Source organism: Manis javanica, chromosome 15, assembly GCF_040802235.1.
Source record: "Manis javanica isolate MJ-LG chromosome 15, MJ_LKY, whole genome shotgun sequence".
Taxonomy (NCBI): domain Eukaryota; kingdom Metazoa; phylum Chordata; class Mammalia; order Pholidota; family Manidae; genus Manis; species Manis javanica.
The window spans coordinates 385,243-398,794 of NC_133170.1; the positions used below are offsets into that span (position 1 = coordinate 385,243).

General features: G+C 49.8%; 1 long non-coding RNA gene across 9 annotated transcripts in view; it reads right to left on the reverse strand.

Annotated features, from left to right (window-relative positions):
* LOC108409146 (uncharacterized) overlaps positions 1-13,552 on the reverse strand; it is a 162,402-nt gene that overhangs the window by 126,280 nt on the left and 22,570 nt on the right. For all 9 annotated transcript variants that reach the window (XR_012125762.1, XR_012125760.1, XR_012125763.1 and 6 more), the window contains exon 3: positions 8,321-8,628. This is a non-coding gene — a long non-coding RNA (uncharacterized lncRNA). The remainder of the gene's footprint in view (positions 1-8,320; positions 8,629-13,552) is intronic.

The window sequence follows — 13,552 nt, forward strand, 5'->3', positions numbered from 1 at the left end:
TAAAGCTCAGTACTTAACTCAGTGACAACAGGGGATTACTAAAGACCTGGGGTTGAGGACTGATAGGATCCCAGGTGAATGCATGACTCATTTAGAGCAAATGCATAGGATTTGCTCAGAACAGGAAGAAATGAGGAAGAAAGACAGGTTTGGAGAAACTGCAAAGCTCCCAGGGGAGAAGCGAGGGGGCCCTGAAATACGGTACCACTGGAGGGACTGAAAAGAAGGGAAGCTAGGGATTCTCACCTAAAATAGACAGTACAAGCCATTGACTTGTTTGAAAAGAAAAATGTAGATCTGGGTGGGCTGAGTTTGGGATGCCGGGAGGATGTACAGGGAGGTGGGCAGCCTGCCGTTGGACACTCAGGTGTGGGGTGTTCAGGGGCCGTCAAAAGAAGATACACTTTGGTGCTATTCACGCAGAGCGGCTGTTAAGCCCCAGACGGGACAAGACATGAGGGTGCGAAGGTGGGTACAGAAGGAGAAGAAAGCATTCTGGGACTATTTCCATCCACAGCACAGAAGTGGCCGCAGAAGCACGCACACAGTCAGGAGAAATGAGGGCGCAGTGGGGGTCAAGCTAGTGCAGGGCCAGGGGCCCCCAAGGAGGTGACCGTGGAGGGCGAGCCGCGCCCAGTGGGTGTGAGGGAAGCCAGGGGTGCCTGAGGCCAGGCGAGCCCTTGCCTGGGATGTGCCCGCAGCCTCCAGTGGGAAACCTCGGTGGGAGCAGACAGCAGGCACCCGGGAGGGTAAAGGTTGCGCGCGGACAGCAAGGACAAGACTTCTGGAGGCCCCGTGGAGGGATAGGAAACGAAGATGTAAGTGAAGAGGGGAGGCTGGATGGGGACGGGGGCGAAGGAACTGTGGCTGGTGCACCGCCCATGCCTGGGGCACCCTCTCCACCTCTCTTGGGGCAACTCACAAATTTGTAGCTCCTGCCCAGCTCCTCCCGAGATCCTGAGCCATTTATAAACAGCCTACTGGACAGCTCCCCTTGAGTGTCAGCCGCACCTCGAATGACCAGCCCACGTCAAACTCATGACCTTTGCCTCCAAACCACAGCCTCTCCCACTATGGTCATTTACCCAACTGCCAGGGTCAGGAAGTGGGGACCTCCCTCAGCATGCCTATCCTCTCACACCCCCAGAACCACCAAAGGCTTTTAACTCATCTCTCAAAATCTGCCCTTGCCCACCCCCCCCCCCCCGCCCCTGGGATCCCCCTACAGCCAGAGAGGGCTTTTTGAAGCTCAGGTCTGGTCGTGTCCACCCTTGCTGACAGCCCCCGAGCGGCTCCCTCCTGGCAAGTCTGCCATGGGGCCCCAGGCCCTGCCCACCCCCGGCGCACCCCACACCCTCCCTGACCTGCACACCCCAGCCATCCTGCCTCCTTCACGTCCTCACACATTCCCACCTCTGTGCCCACACGTGCCGCTCCACCTGTCCGCTGTGCCCTGCTCCTGCCCCGCGACCTTCTGTTTCGGGCCGATGGGAGGCTGCACAGCAGCGCTGTTAGGACTTCCTGCTTTGTGACCACGCTGAGTTCTTGTGCCCACTCCTCCACTCGCTCTCATAGGCAACCCTCAGTGGGTTACCTGCTGTCTCCAAGCTCAAGTTTTCTCACTTATATGTTGGCATGATCCATGCCTCACAGAAAATTCCTATAAAGCACTAAAATCACCTGGTACCTAGTAACCACTTGGTAAGGCACTACCTTTAATTATCCTTCCTCCAACCTCGGGTCAATCATCACCCCGGGAGAAGCCCTCCCTGGCCCGGCCGCCACCCACCCGTCTACACTCACAGCCTGCTCGGGCCCGTCGCAGGTTTAACTTTGCATTTCCGACAAGGTCTGTGGGTCACAGCTGTCTCCTCCACCAGGTGGAAGGCCCCTTGAGACAGGACGCTGCCCCTGTGCTCAGGCAGACAGCCCTGCCCCCAGCGCGGGGCCTGGCTCGGAACGGACGCTCGGACGGTGTTCACGCTGCATGAACGAGCGCGCGAACGGGCAGCCAGCTGGGCTTGGAGTCCACGAGGGTCAGCAGATCCCGCGGGTCCTTAGGCAACAGCCCAGTATTTGCCATTTGCCGTTTCATCTTTCTTTAGAGAGAGCCAAAGAGCGGTGTGTCATCTCATCTATGAAGACCAGGAAATTATTATTAGCAGTATTTTGTTTTTGGAAATCAGATCAGTCTGGAGTAAAATGCACATTCACGCAGCCCTCCCTGAGCACAGGCATTTGGGGAGCCGTGGCGGAGGCTGACGGAGGGGGCGAGGGCGGCGAGGGCCATGTTGTCATGAACAAGACGTCCCAGAACACGCTGGCCAAGTGAGCGGAGAGGCCAGGACTCCAGCGAGGGGACTGGAGTCCCCGCTTGGAGGCCACGTCCGTCGTGCACCACATGAGAAGCCCTGAGAGCCAGCCGCCTCCCGCGCTCCCGTCAGCCCGTCCCCGCTTTCTGGGCCGGGGATACGCAGCGGTCTACCGGGCCGTCCGCCTAGACGCGACCACGAGCTCCTGCGGACTCACAAGGCGGGCCCGGGATTCCGTGTCCTCCCCCCGCCGGGCCGCCTTCCCTCCAGCTCTTGTCCAAGGAAGTCACTCATCTGGCCCACACAGAGTATAGAATATCTTCTACTTTGGAAATTATTCAGAAAATTTTCTGAACAATTCTCATGGTGTCTGCTAATGGGAAAACGCCAAGTTCACGGGAAATGCCTGCATGATCCCGGACAAATATGAGGAAGAGCAGACGAAGGGCCCCTGCGACGCCCTGCGGATTCCCTCTCCTGCAGCGCGGACCCCCTTTACCGCCTCGCTTCGCTTCTCATCACGACTGTTCTCCCCTCGCTGGGACAGCTGGGGAGCCGGGAATGACGGGTGAACATCAGTTCCGTTTGCCGCTCGAGCCTATGCTGTCATCGATGGCCTCTCGTTCATTGAGTTCCTAGTAAAGGCGGCGATCACATGGCCCTCGGCGCTTCCCTTTCATTAAATTGAGCACCAGTTTCCATGCCTGCAGGGTGAAATCGCCCCACTGTTTATAGGACAGGAAGGGGAGCCCAAGCCCCTGGCCCTCGGGATGGTGGCGTGGCCCTGGCCTCCCAGGCGGCTTATCTGAGGAGCTCCGTTCAGCTCTTGGCAGACTGTGGTCTTAGTTGAAAAGTGAAAGTACGATTAACTGGTAATATTGAGAATAACAGTGAAAACCATTTGCTTCCAGAACTTAGTGAACCTTTTGAAGATATCTTTTATTGCCTAGAAGTTCTATTATAAAAGCACATTAGCGTTTCAAAATGCAAAGTGGCTGGGAAAAAGGGTTTATGTAACATTAGAAGCAAAAAGCTGACTGTAAAGTCATGTCTATGCTGAGACTGTAACTATATGAAAATTAGATCACACAGTCACTGGAAGGAAGCATTAAAGCAGCTGGTTTCTAGAAGTTTTTTCTTAATTTCTGTTATTGTAATAGTATTATTTGTGTGATACAAAGATACGTCTGCTAAACATATATATTTTGTTTAAAATACTGTAGAAAGTCAACGTTAACTTGTAGTAGAGACATTAAAAATGATACTCCACCTAAAATTGAATGTAGAACTATGGAGCTTTTCTACCTTATCTTTAAAAACTATTATTCTACAAAATAAAATGGATCGACTTCTAGGATAGTTCTTGAGATTGACAGAAATAATCTCCTTTGGCATCACTAACAAGCCTCCAAAATTTTATTTTCTTCAATGAGCAATGATAGAACCAAATAATTTTTTTATGGTATATTTTCTTTATGGTTCTCTAGTGGACCGAAAAACCTCTCTGGAACTTCAGAAAATGCTTCAGCATGTATTTGCCACATGACTATAAATGCGTAAAGACAGCACTGGCTGGGCACTGACACCAGACCCGAATGCAGCGCGGAACATGGCGCGCAGTCCCTCTTTTTCTTAGGTTTCTGTCTACTCAGTGCTTCACCCCAAGACACCTGTTGCTTGTAAACAACACTCAATACAGAGTTTGGATGAATTTCATACTGAATGGGCATTTCCTTCTGTCCAGAAATTCCCGTGACTTTTTAATTAAATGATTTCTATCGCCAAGAACTGGTTGTCTTTTCCCCTGGGGTGTCATTAGCAGGTTGAGATAGTCGGTGGCTAGTTTGGACTTTCTGGGCCGTAGACTTCAGGCCTTTTCTTGGGTCCCTTCCACGCAATTCAGCCAAAAAAAATGCACCCAGCTAGGTGACTTCCCAGAGAGTCTGCATCAACAGGCGCTACCAACAGCTATGGAAACCCCGTGCTGGCCGGAATGCTGTGTCCCACCCACTGGTTGGTTAGCACAGCTCATGATGGACCACTAAGCAGTTCGGGAATTGGCTGGACTGTATGTTCCTAACCTTTTCCACATGACTGGTCATAGTTAAGAGTAATCAGCTGCAAAAACAAATAAGCCCAATGCTACAATAACCAGCATTCTTCTGGGCAAGAAGCAATACTGGTAAATTGATCCCATACTAAAGATGAGGGAAATGATTCCGGGGATGGTGGGGACCCCAGAATGATGTTTGAGGAGAACAGGGGCCACATAACCTGGGTTCAGGATGAGAACTAAACCAGGGGCTGGATGAACAAAAGCTGGAGAAGGTAGAGGCTGGCGAGTCGGGGAACTAACAGGAAGCTTGGAATCGATGAGTCGACCCAGGCCAAAGCAACAGCGAGAGGCATGTGAGCCAGACAGACACGGCGTGAGCGGGCACGGCGGCGCAGCAGATTCGAGGAGTTCAGGGGGCGAGCACCATGTGAAGACAGAGTTAAGAAGACACTAAAGTTTCCAGCCAGATTATTGAGTTGGTGGTGACACCACTAACACAACAGAGGCATCAAGAGGAACAGTTTGAGGGAGGTGAAGGGAGCCTGGTTTTAGAATTTAGATACCAAAAGAGCCAGGGAACATCATGGCAGACATGTCAGCGGGACATCTGGACGCGCCAGGGCTAGGAAAGAATATTTAACTGTACAGACTTTGAAGTTAAACCCTGGTTCTTCCACTTAGGTTCAGGGGCTTTAGATATTTAAACGTCTTAGCTCTAGGTTCTTACCTGAACAATGCAGGTAGTGATTACATTACAGGGTTGCTGCGGTGAGCAAGGAGCATACACGGATAGCACTTACGGTGTCTGAAATGTAGTAAGAACCCCAGAAGGTTTCTGTCCTTGGACCACAGCGAGCATCTCTCCATGTTCTCCGAGCCTCGTCCTCTGCCGCCCTCCCTGCATGGCAGTCAGAGAGACTACTCTAACAAAGAGGAGACACCCACCAGTCCTGTGCGTGCAGACCTTGGAGACTCAGCCCCCTCGTCCCGGAACGTGGCCCTCATCAGACTCAGGGCCTCCGTGCTTGCTGTTCCTCTGCTGGGCATGCTCTTCCTAGACTGCTCAAGGCTGGTTCTTCTACACCCTGTGGTTAGTTCTCATGGAGGCCTTTTGATGGTCTTTTCTTTATCCTCCCCACACTCTCTTTATTTGGTTACACTCTTTTTATTTTACCCATAGAACATTCTCATTTTAAATGAAAATTTCATGTATATGTTTACCTTTGTGTTTACCTTTGTGTTCTCCCTCTTCAATTAGAATGTCAGTTTCCTGACAGCATGTCTGGCTTATTCCTGCTACATCCCAGTGCCTGGCAGTTAGTAGGATTTCCGTAAATAATTGCTGAGTAAAGGAGTGAATGAGAATGAGTATACATGGGATTATGTGGACTTAAACACAAAGCACACCACTCTTCCCCATAGGATGGAACAGCCCGACTCAGACACACGGCCCTGTGGCGCCCAGTTCCTCGGAGCTGGATTCTCCTGAGGTGAGCCGATCAGCCTCTCTGGCCCCCACTGGCCATCTCACTACCACAGAGCCGACACAGACATGCCTGTGCCTGAGACGGAGATAGTGAAGAATAAGCGGGATGAAATCGGGCAGGTGCCTGGAGTTGTGCAGGAGGAAGACACTCTACCTAACTGTTCAGCCCCCGTAAAGATGACAGGCATGGGCCAAAACGTGATGATCAAAATCCCCAAGGTCACCTCAAATCACTGGGCTATGAATCCCCACATGGCCCTGACTGACAACAGTCAATCAGAATTTCCACCAAGCCACCAAGATCCATCACATAAACCCCAGGATCACAATTCAGGGTGGTAGTTCCTGAAATATCATGAAAAACAAGTCAGTCCCCAAATGGACTAGGAATCGCAGAGGGGATGCAAAATGCCCTCGGCCAGAGCAGGGTCAGCACCTCCGTTCCCGGCCCCTGGCTCCTGGCTCCCCGTGGAACTGCCCATCTGTGCCCCAGGAGCCCACGCTGGAGCATCCGGTCAGCACCCTCGCCCACTCACTCTCAGAAAACCTTGAGATGCAGTAAACTGGACTGAGGAAAACAGCACAGTCTTAGGCTTCATTTCAGGTGCTTTGTAAGTAACGGGTGACGGCTCAGCCCTGCCAGCCGGACTTGGGCATCAGCTCCCGTTACAGAGCTGCTGCCTCCTGGGGCGCCTCCCCTGGAGCGAGGAACCCCAGACAGCTCATCGCATCTGGTCTGCGGATTAAGAAACTGGTTTTTTTATTTAGGTGGCCCTCAGGTGTTTTCTTGACTTTGCCATTTACCAGTTGTTCAACTTTGGGGAAAGGACTTTAGTTTTTAATTTGTAAAATGAGGATAATAATGCCTACCATAGGGGGTCATTGTAAAGGGGACAAAGGAGTAAAATGTAAAATTGTAAGTTGCTAAGCATGTCACTGAATACCTAGCTGTTAATATTAATTAATAGGCAATAATTAATTGTCCATGATAATATCTGAACCCAAGCTATTTCTTTTTTATCCATCCAGCAAATATTTATTGAGCATGTCTTTGATACCAAGCATTGTGTGGGTGCCGAGGATGCAACGGCAGGCGTGTACACTGACCCCTGTCCTCCTGGGGCCAACAGATGTGTGACCAGGCGACTGCGTGACAAGCGCCACCGCAGGGAGAGCTCAGGATGCACTGGAAGGGACCCGGGACACGGGCCTGCAGTCAGGGGCCTGCCCGAGGGAGGGAAGCCAAGGTCATACCCCAAGGGCGCCATCCGCAGGTCAGGAGGCCGGAGCAAAGGAAATCCCATGCAGGAGAAACACTACGCACAGATGCTCAAGGAACAGAGCGAGCCGCTGCCAGGCTGCTGATGGAGGTCTGACCGGGCCTGTCAGGCTGTAAGAGGCTCCTCATAAGTCCTGGCTGAAGGGTCTGTGCTTTAATCTGAGTCAGCAGCAGCACAGGAAGATTCTAAGCCAAGAGTGGCATGGTTGTATCTGTGTTTCAGAACGACCCCTCTGGCTGCCGTGTGAAGAACAGATCAGGAAAAGAAGACGTTGTGAGTCTATGAATTAAGGAGACGCCCCTCAAGGACATGAGGAGTGGACATGGACTAGAGAGATTCAGAAGGTGTAGTGACAGGACTTGGCACCTGATAGAAAGTGCAGGGTGGGGGTGGGCAAGAGGAATGCCAGGTGGATCGGTGGTGCCCCCTCACTGAGCGGGCAGCGTGGAGGGGCAACAGCTTCTGGACGTTCACCAGAGAACAAGCTGAGCTCCAGAGACTCACAGGCCTTTCGGGTGGAAATAGTCCACAGTTAAGTGAATGATCAAGTGATTGGGTATGGCCAATTAATCTGGCAATCAGAGTACATAACCAGTGAGTGATTAATCCCTGTCATCACCATCGCCACCACAGCCACTTCCTCTAGTTCTTCCTAACTGCCACTAACAGACGCTAACGTGTCAAAAAATCACTGCCCAGCGAACTAACTCGGACACAACCAGCTCCGTGAGCACAAAGCTGCCTCCACACCGGAGACCCTGTGGGGCATCTGAGCAGGGATTGGCCGGAATCCCCTCTGAGAGGTGAGGCCCAAAGGCCTCCTCCATGTTCTCTCACCACCGGCTCTGTCTGGACGTGCAGCCTCACGTTCTGTGGGCCCGGAAAGCACAGCCTGCCACCCGGGGACCAGACAGGACAGCTCGAGGTGCTGAGGCGTGAGCCACAAGCTTCCTCGCCAGCCACTATCCTGTGACTTGGCTCAGTTCCAATCTTAATTGCAAGTTAATTTTTTAATCATTTGTATTGACATAATTACAAAAATTAAAAACATTAAAGGAAAAAAGATCCCCCAATTGCCCTGAGTCAACCTAAAGGTACATTTCCTCTGGCCCCTCTCAAGCAGCCAAAATGGCCCTGAGTTTAAATTTGAGTTTAATAAAAACCTCTCTCCCAAGACTGTACTCACCCCCTTTGCGGGCGGCCAATCGTCAGAGAAATCCGGCATGTCGTGTAGAAAGGAGGGATGGTCGTGGTTCCCGAGTAAACCTCCCAGCGGAATCAGCCTGAAGACTGGTTCGGGGCGCTGTTCGCTGCCGTGAAACATGACTGGCTGTTCCTGAGACGTGAGCAGTTTCTTTCCTTACACTGTCTCCTCCAGCATTTCTGAACAGCGACAGTAGGAAATACCTGTTTCCCCTGCCAGCTGGGCTCCAAATCTCCACCACTAGAGAGGCCATCGCCTGGGCTGCAAACATCTGGAGAGCTGGCTCATTCCTAAAAAACAAACTTCTGTTTGATAAGAGAGTTTGAAGGACATGCTGTAGACTATGTGCTAAACACTGGTGTCACTCACTGCCAGAAAGGCAATAGAATACAGGTAGAACTTAAATCCAAACTTACTTTAATAAAATCCAGTCCCTTGGACTCTAGATCTTGTATGAACGGTGAAGCTATGGGCCCAGCACATTGTCTCATAACAATGCAGAACTGCAGCCATATACTTGCATGAGTGTCAGGAACTCTCCAGTTTCTATTCGAAGTCCAATAATTTATCTTACTGTACCAGATATGACACTTTCATTGTCTCATCTTAAGTAAAAGCCTGGCTGACCTATGTAATGGTTGTGGTGAGACTGAGTTTATTGTGTCTAACACTGCATCAGCTCTGGTGAGAGCAGTTCATAAAATATCTTTTAAAATTATAGGCAAAAGTGAGAAAGTAAAAAATATATATAGTTTCATCTGTCACAGTTTTATAGCATAGAAGGTAGCTATGCAACTATCCTCACAAATACATACGTAGTAATTTTTTTCCTAACTTGCATACACATTTTTGTTCTTCAAAATGTGTAAAGAGAAGGAAAAATTATCTCTTGGGTGAATGCATTTTTTTCTCACCCGGGCATACAGCCAATAAAGATTAAACTGGGGAAGGAATTGATAAGGCCTTGGGCAAGCATACTAACCTCTCAGGAGGCCAGCCTCCTCCTCTGTAATACAGGAAAGTAGACAAGTGTTTCTCAAACCGTAGTGTACGTGGGGGTCACCTGGGGAGCAGGGGTCATGGCCATGGGAGCAGCGTCTATGCATCTGTGGTTTTTTCACAAACTCCCCAGGAGATTCTAATGCAGACCCAAATTAAGAATCTCTAAGTCCAACGATGCCTAAGGTCATTTCCGGCTCTAACAATCATTAATCTTTCTTTAAATATCCTTGCCCTTTGTATATGGACAATTTCATAACAATGCAAAACTGCAACCATATACTTGCTCTGCAGAGTTTTTTTTTTTCTCTTTTCCTCTTGTGTGTGGATGCCCTCCTGCTGCCCATCTCTTCCTACTGGAGACAGCCACCCTCTGCCTGCAGGAGCCCATGGGAGCCGTCCATCGGTGATCTTATTAAAGCAGAGGCCTGTCTGGTGCCTTATTCTTAATGATGGTTGGGATGCTGAATTCCAAACCTTGAATGTGTTTTTTTTTTAAACTAACTGAAAGTCAGTTATTACAAATTCCCTGTTCCCTCTTGTTGTCTCCCTTGCCACCATCTGAACAACCTCGTGTGAACAGCAACCTCTGTCGCACAATCACACTGGTTTTTGTCTCTGCATCTCCAGGGCCGACCTCAGCATTTGGTGAGCCCTTGGTACTGTTTGTTGACTGACTAAGTGGCTTTGGAAAAGGAGAAATTTTGATCTTTGCCCCTGATTGCTCTGACCCTTAGTGAGTCGTTATGTCTACTGAATAGATGGCAGTAAGAATGTCAGAGATGAATGAAGGCTGCAAAGGAGCCGGAAAGCCGGAACCCAGCTTCCACCTCTGTCAATTCCACCTTTCTCAACTCACAAGCAACAGACAGACTGAAACTCAATGCTGCACATAGAAGAGAGGGAAGAATGGCCCTTCAAAATAGATACACAGAGCCCTACAAAACATCAGACCCAACAAATCTAAATGATATCATGTGCAATCTCATAAAAGTTTTAACATTCAGTTTCATTTGATCATACTTTGTTCAATGTTTACCACTGGCAAGAAATTAATATTTTGCTGATGCATGGAAACCTTCATGAAACTGAAATCCAGTTAGTTTGCTTATAGGACCAAAACATTTCTTTTGGCTGGTCTCATGGATGGGCAGTCGAGATGTGATCTGCTACCACATGCCCTGTAATGCATCAGCCGTCCCTCTCCGTGTCTCACCAGGTGCCCCCTAGACCTCTGGCTCACAACCAGGAGCAGGCATGGCACTGGCTTCTCTGAAGCGCCAGAAAGGACTGGGCCGCCTACCTTGGAACACAAACCCATGTATAAAGGCCCTTTTAGTCAGATCACTTTGCGGAGGTGTGAATGTTATTTTAGATCCAATTGAGAATTCGGCAGAGTGCCAAGGACCCAGGGCATGGCTCACGGCACACCTCTGACCCCCCTGAAAAGTGGGTGCAGAGCCCCAGCGTGACCTGCTCTCAAAGACACTCCCACAGTCCCTGCACGCTGGAGAGCCATCCCCAGGAAGCTCTGGCCCCAGGGCAGACAGGAAAGGTGGTGCCAGTCAGTCGGATCTGCTAAGGAGCCTGGGAGAAGGCCCAGAGCCCTTAGAACTGCACTCCCGCCCTACGACCTCCCCTCAGCAAGCTGCTGAACGCCTCCTGGGATGGGGAGAGAGAGGCGGGGGGCAGTGCCACGGAAGGGGACCTGCGCATGGCCCCGTAGGAGGCGCCTCCCGTGGCTTGCATCACTGCTCCTCTCGTTCTGAGATTCCTCAGATGAAATAGCAGAGTTAACTCTTTTCCAGCAGCAAAATGGGCCACACTCTGCTCCAGACCAGGAAACAAGGCGTGTTCACTCCCCGCCCCCATAGGGAGGAGGGCAGATCTGGGAATGTGCGGACGTCTGGCACGTTTAATAGGACTGATCCAGGTTGTTGGGATGCATTTTCCATAGAGTCGCTCAGTTAATGCAGAAGGAAGTCAAGCAGTTACTACAGGTAAGACCGGAAGGTGAACAGCAAGATTCTGTTTTTACTGGCCACTGTATCTGGAGAAACAAATCTAATACAAACTAATGTCCACCAAATTTTTAAAGTTCCATAGAGACATCAATGCCTGAAATGGCAAAAATTACATATTATTTTTATTAAAATAAATATTAATGGTGATGTACTATTAGCATATATTTACATGTGAGGTCTCCAGCCCTCCCGCCGAATCCCCCTTCCCCCTGTTGCTCTGACGCAGAACTCAGCCGCCTCGGTGCCCCGCTCTCCCTGGGTCCCCTGCCGGTCCACCCCCAGCTCTGACTCAGAGTAGGTCCTATTCCCGCCCCGCCCCCCCCCCCCAACGCCCCGCCTCTGCCCGGTTCCTGGCTACTGAGCGCAGATCAGCGCCCTCCTGAAACGGCTAACAGAATGTGTTTCCCGGCTTCCCTCCCCACCCTCCGCAGAGCCGACTTGGACAGCAGCCCGGGGGTGGTTCTGTCTGCGCTGCCCCCTTACCCCCCAGGACCCTCCAGCCACTCTCACCTCCCACCCACCGAGCTCACCCTCAGCAGCTCCCGGAGGGGCTGGATCCTGTGGGTCACTCAGGCACCCAGGACTCAATGTCAGCACCCCCAAAAAGCATCTCTTACCCCTCTTTCTAAAGAAGCCTCCCAATTCCAGACTATCACAGCAATAATCATGTCTTTGTCTGCCCTCAGCTTGAGAGCTGCCTCACCCAGGCTTCGCCCCTTGCCGCAGCCAGTTGGTACCCACGGAGGCCCCCCTGCAGTCATCAGGGTCCCAGACCTCCCTGTGGAGTGGCTGAGACCTTCCCGGACTTGCAGCCCACCTGTCCCCTCTGCCCCTACCCTCCTGCCCCCACACAGACAGGCAGTCCCCAGTAACTTCCCACATGCCGCGTGTTCTGGGTCGGCCTCCCCGAGTCCCAGCCTACTGCGCAAAGGGTCGTATTCGGGACAGGTCCCAAGGTAGAGCTGATGGGTGTGATGCAGGGTGTCGGAAGTGGGTGGGGGAGGCAGTAATAGCACCAAGACTTTTAACTGAAGCGACTGGAAGAAGCAAGTCGCCTTTTCTGTCGTGGGTGACTCTGCAGGAAGAACGTGCTGGGGGTAAGGGTGGGACTTGAAGTTGGGTTCTGTTCCAATCACGATGCCAGGGGGAGAGCCTCAAGTGAGCACTTGGATGTGAGCTCTGGAGCTCAAGGGAGAGGTCAGGGTGGAACCGGAAATGTGGGGGTTGTTTTCATGGAGAAGGTGAGGCCTTGACCTGGATGAGAATACCTTTAGATAAAAAATAAAAAATAAAAAAAAAACCCAGCTATTATAATTTTGGCCAGCCTTCCCAATGTAGCCTTTCTGCATTATATTTTAATTCTGAAGTTTTTCAGATTTATTTTGTCATCATTAGCTATTCTAGCTTCAACAGTCATTCAATTAACTTATTCTGGTTTCTTCATTTGACATGTGGAGATAAATAATGATTATAAACTCCAACTTCATGGGTAATCGGAGGATCAAATGAGAAGAAGGATAGGCAGGCACTTAAGAGAGTTAAAATGTTAACCTAATGAGACGTTTCATTTCTGCCAGGTTTTTTTTTTAGGAATATAGTCTCTTTGTTATTCAGAGACAAGAATTAAGTTAACATCATTGACTTTCAAGTGGGGTAAATAACAAGAGTCATTCAAAGGAAAATAAAAGTAAGTGAAACAGCATTAGTAAAATGGAAATAAATGCCCTGGAAAACATTAAAATTCTAGAGCAGACAAAACTCAAGTTTTTAATAAGCTAAAAAATGCAAAACCATTTTGCAAATTAATAAAAAACAAAAGATGAGCTTTATGTACAAAATGACAATTCAAAAAAAAGATTTTTCAATACAAGTGAATATCAAAAGTAAGGATGCTATATAAATCAAGTATAAAAATCAAACGAATAATCATACCTTGACTTGTTTATAATTCATGATGCGTGATCAAAACCGAAAGTTTCTGTGATATGACTGCCCTTGCACTGTTCACCATGTAAGAACGTGTTCGTTATGCTTCAGAAGATTGGAGACTGTTGAGAACTAGGCTTGGGGTTGATTAATGATTGTGCATTGAGTCCCCTATACAGAATTTTATTGTTGTTAACAACCATTTGATCAATAAATATGAGAGATGCCCTCTCAAAAGAAAAAAGTAAGGATGTTAATTTATTTT